Source organism: Rana temporaria, chromosome 4 (assembly GCF_905171775.1).
Source record: "Rana temporaria chromosome 4, aRanTem1.1, whole genome shotgun sequence".
Classification (NCBI taxonomy): Eukaryota; Metazoa; Chordata; class Amphibia; order Anura; family Ranidae; genus Rana; species Rana temporaria.
The window spans coordinates 380,056,517-380,070,380 of record NC_053492.1 but is presented as its reverse complement, the minus strand read 5'-3'; the positions used below and the strand labels follow the sequence as shown (position 1 = coordinate 380,070,380).

Below are 13,864 nucleotides of genomic sequence, written 5' to 3'. Positions count from 1 at the left end.
GTCATCTCTGTCCCACAGCGGCTCCTACTCTGACCTGCTGTTGACTCACCGACAGTCCCATTCACTTTAATGGGACAACTGGTGATGTGGCAGTGACACAACAAGGTGAGGGATGTGGCGGCAGCAGGTGAGTGGATGCCCGCCAACAGGCACTGCCATGATGGATCTGAAATGACAGGTGCTCTTTAAATGTAAGGACTTATTCTTGCTGGTAGATAGAATATTTCATTTCAATTTTGTGGCTTGCCCTTCCTCCTCACACTTAGAGCCTGGTACAGATGAATTTCTCTTCAAACAAATCATACAATTTGTAGTGTACATAGATTTGTAAAACAATGGGATAAAGGAATATTCCTGAACTTTGTTTTATCTCATGATTACTGTGAAATTGTGTGAATGCATCAATGCAGTGCATGTTAGCTCAGCTAAGCTTGCAGATTGAATGAGTTTACAAAAAATGTCAATATTGCAGAATATACAGCCTCATGCTACATAATTAAGCTCCATTTAATGATGAATAAACTAAATTATTTTTACACCAAAAGCAATTTATCAAAATAAAAATGAATAAAAAAAAAAAAGAAAAAAGTTTTTTTTTTTTTAATTTAAAAATCAGAATTATTTTTATCCACCCTGCCAGAAGTTTGAAAGCTGCTGTTAGATTTCACATCCATTTCTTTAAGGGACGTATACCAGTGTTAAATACAGCCTCATACTTAAAAGGATAACTTCACTTTTAGTGTAGGATTCAAAGGATTACCCCTTCTTCATGAGTACATAATTGCAACAATGTCCTGAGATCTTCCCTGTATAGCTTTCCTGGTGTAGTACATTCTCCTCAGTCAAGGCCAGGCCTTTGCACCTGTGTACTTTCATTCCCATAAAACACTCATTTTTTGAAAAATATTTTTGCCGCATGCATAGGAATTAACAGGGTCTTTACAGAAAAGGCTATGCTACCCCAGGCAAGGAGTTGCATTTACCCATGGGTAACACACACACACACACACACACACCCCCCAAAATAAATGTACCAGCCATTTTCCTGGATGAACTGACACACACACACATACACACACATTATATAGCGCTGCGGCTTAGCTGCCGGTTCCCTACTGCGCATGCGCGGGTCGCGCTGCGCCGTTCCCACTGGTCCCCGTTGTGTTCTGGGAGCCGAGTGTTTCCCAGAACACAACGGGGGGTGATGCGGAGAGGCCGGACTCCCGTGGGAGTCTATACCAGGAAGTGGTGCAAATACCTGTTTTACACAGGTATCTGCACCCCCTCCCCCCTGAAAAGGTGTCAAACGTGACAACGGAGGAGGGGGTCCCGAAAAGCGGAGGTTCACTTTTGGGTGAACCTACGCTTTAAGTAGCAGAGGGGGAGGGGGTGTATACAGAGGGGGTTGTTAATTTTAATTAACAGCAAAGCAGCTGAAACTGATTAACAAACAGGTGCACTAGATGGGCAACAATGAGACGACCTCCAAAACAGGAATGTTTTTTCAGGTGGAGGTGTCTGTTTTTCCCTACTCATCTTTTCTGGCTGTTTTTCACTAGTTTTGCATTTGGCTAAAGTCAGTGTCACTACTGGTAGCACAAGGCGATACTTGGACCCTATAAAGGTTGCACAGGCAGTCTAACTCCTCCAGGATGGCACATCAATACGTGTCATTGCCAGAAGGTTTGCCGTGTCTCCCAGCACAGTCTCAAGAGCATGGAGGAGATTCCAGGAGACAGGCAGTTACTCTAAGGCCCCGTACACACGACCAAACATGGTCGTGTGTACGGACCAGTTTCGTACACACAGACCAGTTTCAGCATACATGTACACACGGACCAGTTTCAGCATACATGTTCGGTCGTGTGTAGGCGCGAGCGGGCCGAATTCCAGCAAACATTTGCCCGCCGGGCCTTTTCCCAGCAGACAAATATTCCTGGACGTGTTTTAAAATCGTCCGCTGGAATCCTGCCCGCTCGGACATGTACGGTCGTCAGTACAGACCTACCGTACATGTCCGAGCGCCCGCCGTCCCTCGCATGCGTCGAATGACTTCGACGCATGCGTGGAAGCCTTTAAATGGCAGGCCCGCCCACGTCGCCGCGTCATTGTCGCGGACTTCTGTACGATGGTTAGTACAGCCATCGTACAGAAGCCCTCTGGCAGACATGTATGGCGAAAACGGTCCGACGGACCGGTTTCATCATACAAGTTTGCCCATGTGTACCGGGCCTAAGAGAGCTGGACAGAGCCGTAGAAGGTCCTTAACCCATCAGCAGGATCGGTATCTGCTCCTTTGTGCAAGGAGGAACAGGATGAGCACTGCCAGAGCCCTACAAAATGACCTCCAGCAGGCCACTGGTGTGAATGTCTGACCAAACAATCAGAAACAGACTTCATGGGGGTGGCCTGAGGGCCCAACATCCTCTAGTGTGCTCTGTGCTCACTGCCAGACACTGTGGAGCTCGATTGGCATTTTCCATTGAACACCAGAATTAGCAGGTCCGCCACTGGTGCCCCATGCTTTTCACACGAGAGCAGGTTCACCCTGAGCATATGTGACAGATGTGAAAGGGTCTGGAGAAGCCGCTGAGAACTTTATGCTGCCTGTAACATCGTTCAGCATGACCGGTTTGGTGGTGGGTCAGTGATGGTCTGGGGAGGCATATCCATGGAGGGACGCACAGACCTCTACAGGCTACACAATGGCACCCTGACTGTCATTAGGTATTGGGATGAAATCCTTGGACCCATTGTCAGACCATACGCTGGCGCAGTGGGTCCCGAGTTAGTTCTGGTTTACGACAATGCCCGGCCTCATGTGGCAAGAGCATGCAGCCAGTTACTGGAGGATGAACAAATTGATACCATTGAAAGGCCCCCGCGCTCACCTGACCTAAATCCAAAAGAACACCTCTGGGACATTATGGTTCAGTCCATCCGGTGCCGCCAGGTTGCACCTCAGTCTGTTCAGAAGCTCAGTGATGCTCTGGTCCAGATTTGGGAAGAAATATCCCAGGACACCATCCATCGTCTCATTAGGAGCATGCCCTGATGGTGTCAGGCATGCATACAAGCACTTGGGGGCCATACAAAGGACCATTTTGAGTTGTTGCAATGAAATTTCAGCAAAATGGACTAGCTTGCTGTATAATTTTTTCACTTTGATGGTCGAGGGGTCTTTGAATTCAGCCCTCTGTAGGTAGATCATTTTCATTACCATTAAATGATGTGCCATCCTTCTATTCCCAACACATTACTCAGTCCATATCAGTATAGATATCCAGCATGAGATCTGATATGTTTTCAAAGTGTTCCTTTCATTTTTTCTTTGAGCAGTATATATATATATTCTATTTTCTCTACAGGTCAAATATTCAGTCATTTAAAATAAAGTGGTTTACAGGAAATACTGCATTATAGGCACTAGATGAAGTGGAGAATCATAGGAATAAATGATCCTCAGCTCCATCTAGTGGCCATAACGTGGTATTTGCATAAACCACAATTTTTTCTGAATGGAGAAAACAGAACACTTGATTTTGCCCCATCTGTACAGAATAAACCTAGCAGTTTCTCATAATGGTAAGCTTTAGTTAAAGCATGGTTTCAGTTCTAAACACATCTAAAAGAGGTTTTGGTTATTTGACACGGTTATGCAAATATTACTGTAGTCCTTCATCCATGGAGAAAACCTTGATATCTCCAGACAGTTTAAACAGTTCATTTCATGGTACAAGGCACTTTGTTGACTTATAATTCTGTTAAATGTGTGTACTGACTAACCAAGCAATGTGCATTTGCTCATATGCACAGAAGGCACAAAAGGTAAAAAAAAAAAAAAAAAAGTCAGCCTACAACCACTTTAAGATAAAACACTCTACTACTTGTTCCAAACCATAGGCTGCCAGTTAAATCCTGTGTCTATGGACACATACAGCCCGGCTCGGGAGTGTGCCTGCACAGGTGACTTCCATAGCACGGAGGAGTGGAGAGAACTGGTGAGGAACCACTCTGCAATGTCGTTGCACAGCGAAGATAAGTATATCATTTATTTATTTATTTAAAAAAAAAAAAAAAAAAAAAAACGTTTTTTTTTTTTTAAATCAGCACAAGGGACTCTACTTACAAATCAGTGTGAAGTGTCCCTTGCACTGCTGGCTGTTTTTTTTTCTCTGATCTTTCCCTACCCGCACAGCCTTAAACTTCCAGAGGTTAATATGAGCCTAGAGCCATGTCATATGAACCTGTCAAGAATGCCGACTGTGCACCTCCCGCCTCTATTAACAGAAGGTATACTATAGCTTCTATGAATAAAACAGAATCTATGAATGGATGAAGTGGACCTTTCATTTATCCACCCTTCTTCCATTTAAAGATTGGTTTCTATTCATAGAAGCTGTAGTGCAACTGCTATGAATGGAGGAGGCAGAAAAGGCGGGTTTGGTTGGGCACTCTACCTGCTGTTCTAAAAACCTCCACTGCACCAAAACATCGATGCAGAAGCCAGCAACACAAAGAACACATTGAACTGATATCCCTTGTGCTGATATATATTTTTTAACTCACGGGCTTTAAGCAGTTACAGCCATAGTTTTTCTTTTGGGATAAAGGTTTTATATAGATGAAGCACCCCTGCCAGTGGCAACCCTCAAACTGCCGCTTTTGCTGGAAAGCTTGTTCTGGTAAAGAATATGTAAACCCAACATTTAAATTTTCCTGATATGTGCCATGTACTTGGTATACAAAAGTATTCTGTTCTCTTTGTGTTAAATCCCTGGTGTTCCTGCCAGTATCTCTGCTTTCCCATAAAAAGCTGACCATGCTAGGCATGACAGAAAAGCATAGTCCAATCTCTGGCTGTGCTGAGCACTCAGTCCAGACCAGTGTGCTGTGGTTTCTCCTCCTCTAGCTCTCCAAGCTCCATATACAGCTCTGAATAGAGTGCATGTGGTCACTTCTAAAAAAATGGAGAAGTATTCATAATAGAAATACCAGGACATTTTGGACAATTTCATATTCCCAACTTTGTGGCAACAGTATGGGGATGGCCCCTTCCTGTTCTGACATGGATGAGTGAGTTTGGGGTGGAGGAACTTGACAGGCCTGCACAGAGTCCTGGCCTTAACCCGATATAACACCTTTGGGATGGATTAAAATGTGAGACTGCTAGCCAGGCCTTCTCATCCAACATCAGTGCCTGACCTCACAATTGAGCTTCTGGAAGAATTCTCAAACATTCCCATAGGACACACTCCTAAACTTTGTAGACAGCCTCTCAGAAGACAGCTCTGCACGGGCGTATGCTCTTGTGCACCCAGTGTAAACCATGCCTTACTGGCCGGATCACAAAGAAAAAAAAAAAAAAAAAAAAAAAAAGGAGGAAATGAAAACAGCCACCAGATCTAAGATTTAGTACATTGCAGTAGAATAGATATTTGTTTTTGGGTTTAATGCCACTTTAAGAAGGTAAGGAGTGTGGATAATTTAACCACTGGGCACTTCACTTCCTAACCAGATCAATTTTCAGCTTTCGGTGCTCTCACAATTTGAATGACAATTACTTAGTCATACAACATTGAACCCATATGAAATGTTTGTCCTTTTTTTCACACAAATAGAGCTTTCTTTTGGTGGTATTTAATCACTGTTGGGTTTTTAAATTTTTTGCGCTATAAAAGAAAAAAAGACGGACAATTCTGTATATATATATATATATATATATATATATATATATATATATATATATATATATATATATATATATATATATATATATATATTCTAATTTTTGTTATAAAATATAACACATTTGTAATTTTTCTGCCTAAATTTTGGCCAAAATTGTTACTGCTACAGGTAAAAATAAGTACAAATCGGTGTATATTATTTGTCTTCGTGAAAGTTTTATAGAGTCCACAAGCTATGGTGCCAATATCTGAAAATTGATCACACCTAAAGTACTGATAGCCTATCATTTCTTGAGACCCTAACATGCCAGGAAAAGTACAAATACCCCCCAAATGACCCCTTTTGGGGAAATAAGACATTCCAAGGTATTTAGAAAGAGGCATGGTGAGTTTTTTGAAGTTGTCATTTTTTTCCCACAACTCTCTGCAAAAGACGGAGTGATCACGTGGTAAACGGACGCTATCAGCGGCAATTTACCGCGATCCGTGATGCGCGCAGGAGCAAGATTCTGTGAGGACGTCCTCCCAGAATAACTTGACCGTGCTGTAGATGTCTTTTGTCTACAGCACAGGTTGGCAAGTGGTTAAAGTACTGTATTTGAATATCAGATTATTTATTGTTGTATTCATCTAGATCAGGGATATGCAATTAGCAATTAAATACAACACACACAGCTAATCAATGTGCACGTGCTTACAGGTCACTTAAAACCTCAATGTTCTAATTAATGAAAAAAAAAAAAAAAAAAGATAGACTACATTCTCATTCATTAGCTCATGGTCATAGGCATTACACACTAATAAGTCACTTTAGTCAGTACACAAGGTAATCCAGAGTTGATTTTCAAGAAAAACAAAGATATACATTCCATGGAATGAGTATTATGCAGATTTAATTACCCAGAGGTCTAGTTTAAACAAGAATCTTTTACCAATAGTCAACTTTAAGATTCACCCAGGAACTTCTGCTGATCCCCCCCCCCCCCCCGTTTTGCAAGACAATTTTAATTTTTAAAGACATTTTGGACTTGATATACAAGAGATGTCTTGATATAAAAGAGTAGTGTCATATCACAAATGAGTAAAAAGAGAAGAGAGGAGCCTAAGTGTAGCAATATGGTTACATTTAATGAAGGTACAACATTTAGCAACATATTGCTACACTTGGAGGCGCCTCTCTTCTCTTTTATACTCTGCAGCTTCTGCTGGATTTTGCATCTAACCCCCTTGTGGAGGCTTCCATTTATGGATGGACATTTTATGGTTACACAACCTGGTCACCTTGCAATAATCTTTTTATATGGACAAAAAAAAAAAAAAAGGAGGAACCTATGAGTAAATGGTTGCGGAACGAATAATCTGAGTTTCCATTAAATCTTATGGGGAAACCATCTGTTTGGGCTCATTGACCCAAAACACTTTCCCAGGTCCACCATCTTGAAATCCATAATTTCCTTGGCGGTCGTGTCTGCAGAGGTAATCCAAGTGCTTTGGCTTACAAGCATGTTTCCGGACGAACTATACTCGCAATCCAAGGTTTTACTGTACAAGCAACTTGTGACAGTCACTCACAGCATGTCTTGAATATTATGGTTTTGGGAAAATGTTATGTCAGTTTTTTTTATTTTTTCCCCCGATTTCATTTTTGATCTATAACAAAAATAAAAACAGTTTCTTTCTTTTCTTCCTTCGTTGATGATGTCTTCTAAGACGAAACACGTCAGGTACTCTGCTGATACCACTGTTTTTATTACAAGCGCTTTCTACCTAATGAAATGTGAGTGCAATTTCTCAGTCTTTAATAAATTTGTCAGTTCCCATACAGAATTACGCTATGTACCTTCCTTCTTTTTCTTTATAAAACTCCACAAACCATCTGTTTGGGCTCAATGACCCAAAACACTTTCCGAGGTCCACCATCTTGAAATCCCAAATTTCCTTGGAGTTCGTGTCTGCAGTAGTAGACTTCCTGGAGTTTACCATATTACAAGCCTGATTGAGTTCAATCCTACTGGTAAGCCTTTTGAAGTCCTCGGTGGTGGATCTCCTATCAATTTCTTGCACTTTGTTTATTTGCATTCACGCAAGTTGCAGTTCATCACCTTTTGGATCACTACCATTTTAATTATTGTTTGAGAGTTGATATACTCTTAAGGACTCTTCTTTACACCAAGGACATTTCACTATATTTATTTTTTATTTTCTCTTAGAGTTTCAACCACTTTAATGTCTTCCATATATTTTGTGATTTGATATCAAGCTTATTTTTAATGGAATATTTATCTTTCACATATTACAGTCTCAGTTATTTCTGAGACTATTCACTTTTAGCACTACACTTATTCACCTTTAAGCCATTCATAAAAACCAAAGAGCAAAAATACATGACAGGTAGTAGTACATGGGGCATCTATCCATTTTTTCCATATTTTCTCAAACTTTGAGATGCATTACGTTGAAGATAAGTATACAGAGGAACCTCGGATTACGAGCATAATCCATTCCAGGCGAATGCTCGTAATCCAAAGTACTCGCATATCATAGCGAGTTTCCCCATTGAAGTCAATGGAAACTAAAAAAATTCTTCTGCATTGACTTCAATGGCATGCAATATCGTACACGGCCAAAGTTGGGGGGGGGGGGGGGGGGTTTGGCACCGGAGAGCCACGGAAACTCAAAAAAAGCCAGAGGACAGCTCGACTGACCTCAGAAAGGCTCGGGAATGGCATATTTGCATGTTCTCCCTGTGCCTGCGTCGGTTTCCTCTGGGTACCTCCCACACTCCAAAGACATGCTGGTAGGTTATTTGGCTTCTGCCTGAATTGGCCCTAGTATATGAATGTGAGTTAGAGACCTTAAAAATTGTAAGCTGCTCAAGGGTAGGGACTGATGTGAATGTATATTGTATATGTAAAGCGCTGTGTAAATTGACGGCGCTATACAAGTACCATAATAATAATATTTCCGAACGGCACCGCTCGACTCCCACACACCCCCCACCTCAGGCCAAACGCAGTACTGCACACCGCTTTGGCTTTAATCCTGCTTGTTTTGGCTTGACAACACTCGCAAACCAAGTTAATATTTGAACAAATACAGTGCTCGTATTGCGAAACGCTCGTTAACCGCAATCCGAGGTTCCACTGTATTTCTCAAAAAACATATTTATCCGTTTCCTGTACCCAGTCCCCAAGGGTAGGAGTGTTAGGTGATAGCCATCGGGAGGCTATCAATTTACACGCCAAAAAGAGCATTCTCAATATGGCCACAAGTTATTAAAGTTTATGTATCCGATGAGACATAGGACAGGATCAGGATTCAGTGAAATGTCAGAAAGAGTTTATCATAGCTATCACATCTTGCGCATTGATAATTTTTCCTCCTGCCTACCCTATGCAGCAGCTTCGGGGTGCGGTATGCCCTGTAGAATAATAAAAAAAATTGGGTCACTCTGTGCATTGGAGATATAGAGACCAGCTGATATTTGGTCCCATATACTCTCTAGGTTCACGTCAATGTCCCCCTCCCATTTTTGTCTGCATGGAGTTGGAAATTTAAAGCGGTAGTTCACCCCCCCCCCCCCGACACATTTTACCATCGAGACAGGCATTGTAGCGCGAGCTACAGTATGCCTGTCCCGATTTTTTTAACCCCGTACTCACCTTGTAGTCGTCCATCGTAGATTTCGGCTCCCGCGGGGAATGGGCGTGCCTATGGAGAGGGAGGATGATTGACGGCCGGCCCTGGCACGTCACTCTCTCCGAAGACAGCCGGAGTAGGTCTCGGCTCTTCACGGCGCCTGCGCACAGGCTATGCGCACGCGTCGTGAAGACCAAGCCTATTTCGGCTATTTCCGGAGAAGCGTGACGCGCCAGAGCCGGCCGTCAATCATCCTCCGTCTCCATAGGCACGCCCATTCCCCGGTATCTTCGATGGACGACTACAAGGTGAGTATGGGGCTAAAAAAAACGGGACAGGCATACTGTAGCTCGCGCTACAATGCCTGATTTTAAGGTAAAAGAAAAAAAATATGTTTTTTTCCCGTCGATAGGGTGAACCCCCGCTTTAAGGAGTAGTTCAGACAGTAATTTGTTATATACTTTAGAGACAAGTCCCTTTGTGTCATCTGCTTAAATGACAGTATCCAAAATAGGGATTTTGTGGAAAAGAACAGTCACGATCATTTTTCGGCATGTAAAAAACTACGTTTTTCAGCATGTAGAAAAAAGTTTTCCCCAACTTCATCATTAAAACGACGTTGCCCACACACGGTCGTTTAAAAAAATGCTCTAGCAAAGCGCGGTGACGTACAACACGTACGACGGCACTATAAAAGGGGAAGTTAGTAAAAGACAATTTGCGCTTTTCTGTCTGTTACAGCGTGATGAATGTGCTTACTCCATTACGAACGGTAGTTTTACCAGAACAAGCGCTCCCGTCTCAGATCTTGCTTCTGAGCATGCGCAGGTTTTCAACGTCGTTTAGCCCACACATGATCATTTTTTTACAACCCGAAAAACTACAGTTTATAACGTCGTTAAAAATGCAGCATGTTCGAATTTTTTTTTTGCGGTTTTTCAGAACCCGAAAAATTATGTGAAGCCCACACACGATCATTTTAAATTACATTTTTTTTAAATGTTTTTTACATGCCGAAAAATGATTGTGTGTACGCGGCATCAGGGCCATACCGTGTTTTTTCAGCGCATGTCTTAATTGTAAATATTGAGAAAAAAAAAAAAATTATCCTAACCAAAGTCCATACAAAGATGCTGATAGGTTCTCAGAACTCCATCGGAGTACAGTTGCATAAAGGTAGTAATCCTCGCACATTGCCATCTCAAAAAAATCCTTCCAGGTGGGAAATTTTAGAAAAACACCCTATTCGACCATAATAGTGTATATCTAGTGTATCCTGAAATACCCAGTATTGTTTTAGTGGACTGCCAAACCTTGTAAATCAGATGAAGTATAGAATGGGTGTGTCGATTAAAGGAGGAGATAGAAGAGTCAAAAAACATTAAAGAGCCAAGTATATTGAACAAAGATGTGTTCGGGCCGCCAAGAAGTATATCCAAGAGTTTGGAGCAGAGAGCCCACCTTGAGGATTGGGATATTGAAGGTATTCATATTTAATTCTACCTGGTTTTTCTGCCACATTAAGCTCCGAAAGATCGTAGCAAATCTCTTCAAATATTTCTGTGGAATCCAGCAGGGCGAGTTATGTAAATAATACAATAGCTGTGGCATTCACATCATTTTCAGAAGCTCTGAATGGCCAGCCACGGAAAGTGGCAGCTTACACCAAACTTCATTTTGAGATCTTAATTTCTAAAGTAGGGGTATCAAGGTTTGGGAGATATATTCCTTGGAATGGGCGGAAATAGTTACCCCTAAATATTTAATCCTTGCGTCCACTTTAAGTTGTGATACAACAACAGGGGGCAGAGGGTCCCGGAGAGGATCCAATGGGAGTAATACTGACTTGTTCCAGTTGATCCTAAAGCCTCATACACACAATCGGATTTCCATCGGACAAAGCGTAGGACTTTTGTCTGAAGGGCGTTGGCCATGAACTTGTATTGCATACAAAAACAGCAAAGAATTGTCAGCCAACAAACAGGAAACAATGTGGTTTTTCAGCTCTTTAGCAACTTCGCCAATGTTGTGTTATGGTTAGCATTGCTTCCGAGCATGCGTGTTTGTACTTTGGAGTTTTGTCTGAAGGACTTGCGTTCACACGATCGGATAACCCGACAACCCACATTTGTTGGTCGGAAAATTTTAAAGCATGCCATCCAACATTTATTGGCAGAAATTCCGACAACAATTGTCCGATGGAGCATACAAACGGTCAGATTTTCCGACAACAGCCTGCCATCAACACAATTCCTGTCGGAAAATCCGATCATGTGTACGGGCCTTAAAACCAGAGAAGATGCCAAACTTTTCTATAGCGGACATTGCAGCAACCAATGATTTGAGCATCAGCTAAACATAGCAAGATATCATCTGCAAAAGTGGAAATGAGGGTTGGGTGATCATATTTTATTTTTAAACCACACTTTAACCAATGTGGCAATACGTGATACTAATGAATAAGTCATCTGCAAATTACAAAAAAATTTTGTCAGAGCATTTAAGTACTTCCCATATAATCACCGTTCTAGGTTGTCAAATGCCTTAGCGGCATCTAAAGACAGCAAGGCTCTGCTAGTAGAGTTGTCAACAGGAGTTTGTATATTTAGAAAAGGTATATCTTACATTTACAGCAGTTGAGGAGTTAGGCATAAAACCGTTTGATCTGGGTGAATAATCGTTTGGATAACTCTTAAGTTGATTGGCAATAATTTTAGCTAGTAATTTGATGTCGGTATTAAGCAGAGATATTGGCCTATAAGAGTCAGGAAGCAACATATCTTTCCCTTTCTTAGGTACAACCATAATTATAGCTTCTGTCATAGACGGAGAAGGACATCCCTCCCTTAGAGCAGCATTAAAAGGTCTGTAGTTAAAAAAATAAAAGTAAGGAGTATTTTGCCATATTGGCTATACACTTCTTTGGGGGTGCCATCTACTCTTAAGGAAGAGACGCCACCGCAGCTTCCAATTCCTCATATAGTAGTCTACGCATTCAACATACATTTAACACAATGATACAAAGTGGGAAGGCCAATATCTAGAAGTTGAGAGAGTTCAGCATTGGCTTAGGTAGCTCTTGAGCTGTATAGCTCCTGATAAAGGGATTTAAAGACTGCCAATATATCTTCTGTTTTAGTACAAAGCATCCCATCTTTTGATTTTATGGCTTTTATAAAAAAAAAGTATTGGCTTGCGAATGGGCAATGTCACTGGATTTATTTCCACTTTAAGACATACTATGGTAAAGAGAAAAAGAAATGCCCCATACTCACAATATTATATTGCCTACAAATGCCTTGAAGTTTAATTTTACAAAATACACCTCTGTTCCTGCTGCTATGAGCCGTCAACCACTTAGGCAAAGTGCACCAACAGAAAAGCCTGGATAAATCTCTCAAATGCTACATGCACACCTACTGAAAATGTTATTAACCGCAGAATATCAGGGGCACTGGGTAAACAGTGCCATGTGGTTCTGTACAATGTGCTGTGATAAAATGCAGCATGTCTGAAAAATACTGCAGACCTAAAAGTTTTTGCCATGGAGTCCATACTATCCAGTCTAACTGAAAATTAGGTTTCTTAAACTGCGTATTCAGGAGACATACTGGATATACAAACTTAACAGTTTGTCTCCAGGTGGTCTTAATTAAGTTTTTTCAATAAAGTTTTTAAATAGCTCATGGTAGCCTCCTAATCCATCATAGATCCCACTATTGTGTTAGAACTTTGGCCTCACAGCAAGAGCTTAGCATCTACAGATGGCATTTGACTGATTTGATCCGACAGTGTATGGGTTTGTTCACACATAAGTGTGCCCAATCAATTATTGTGACTATCACACTATTGAGATATAACATGTTTCAATAAGTCATTAGGACAAGGTTCCTCACTGCGCTGTATACATGTTTTGGTGCAGGCTAGTATAAACATTATGTTAGGGACTTTCTGCTGCTATGTACACTACTTGTGTTCCAGGACGTGGTTCCTGAGAGTGCAGCATTGTTGGATAAATAAAAAATATGTAAGAGTCACATCAAGCAAATCAAAACCTTCTGTCATGCCGATTTGCATGACCACAAATGCACAAAGCATTTAATACTTGTCTTTATGTATCTATGGAACAGTTGTTTGTGACAGCCTAAAGCCAGTAAGAGATGTCTATGCAAGACATCTTATATAAAACCTATTACAGTACTCTACTTTATACTGGCAGATGCTAAAAAACCTGCAATGTTACATATCTAAAAGGAAAAAGGGCCTCACTGACAATAGGAAATACTAGCTGCAAGGCTAATTGGGGTCAGTGTGCAAATAATTGGCACGTCTAAAAAATACCAATTATATTGTATAGTACAGTAAACCCAAAACCATTGCTGGGATGCCACATTCCATGCAATAGTCTGCAATTTGTTTGCAAGCTCTGTGCTTTAATTTTGAGAGGCTGGGGAGAGTGGAGTCTTGTAAACCATGTCTATAAACCTGAGTACTGTTGCTATGATTGAGGAAGAGACATTTTTGCACCATTATAG

General features: G+C 41.3%; 1 protein-coding gene across 1 annotated transcript in view; it reads right to left on the bottom strand.

Moving 5' to 3' along the window:
* ENTPD6 (ectonucleoside triphosphate diphosphohydrolase 6) overlaps window positions 1-13,864 on the bottom strand; it is a 66,393-nt gene that overhangs the window by 34,880 nt on the left and 17,649 nt on the right. The gene's annotated exons all lie outside the window — the stretch shown is intronic.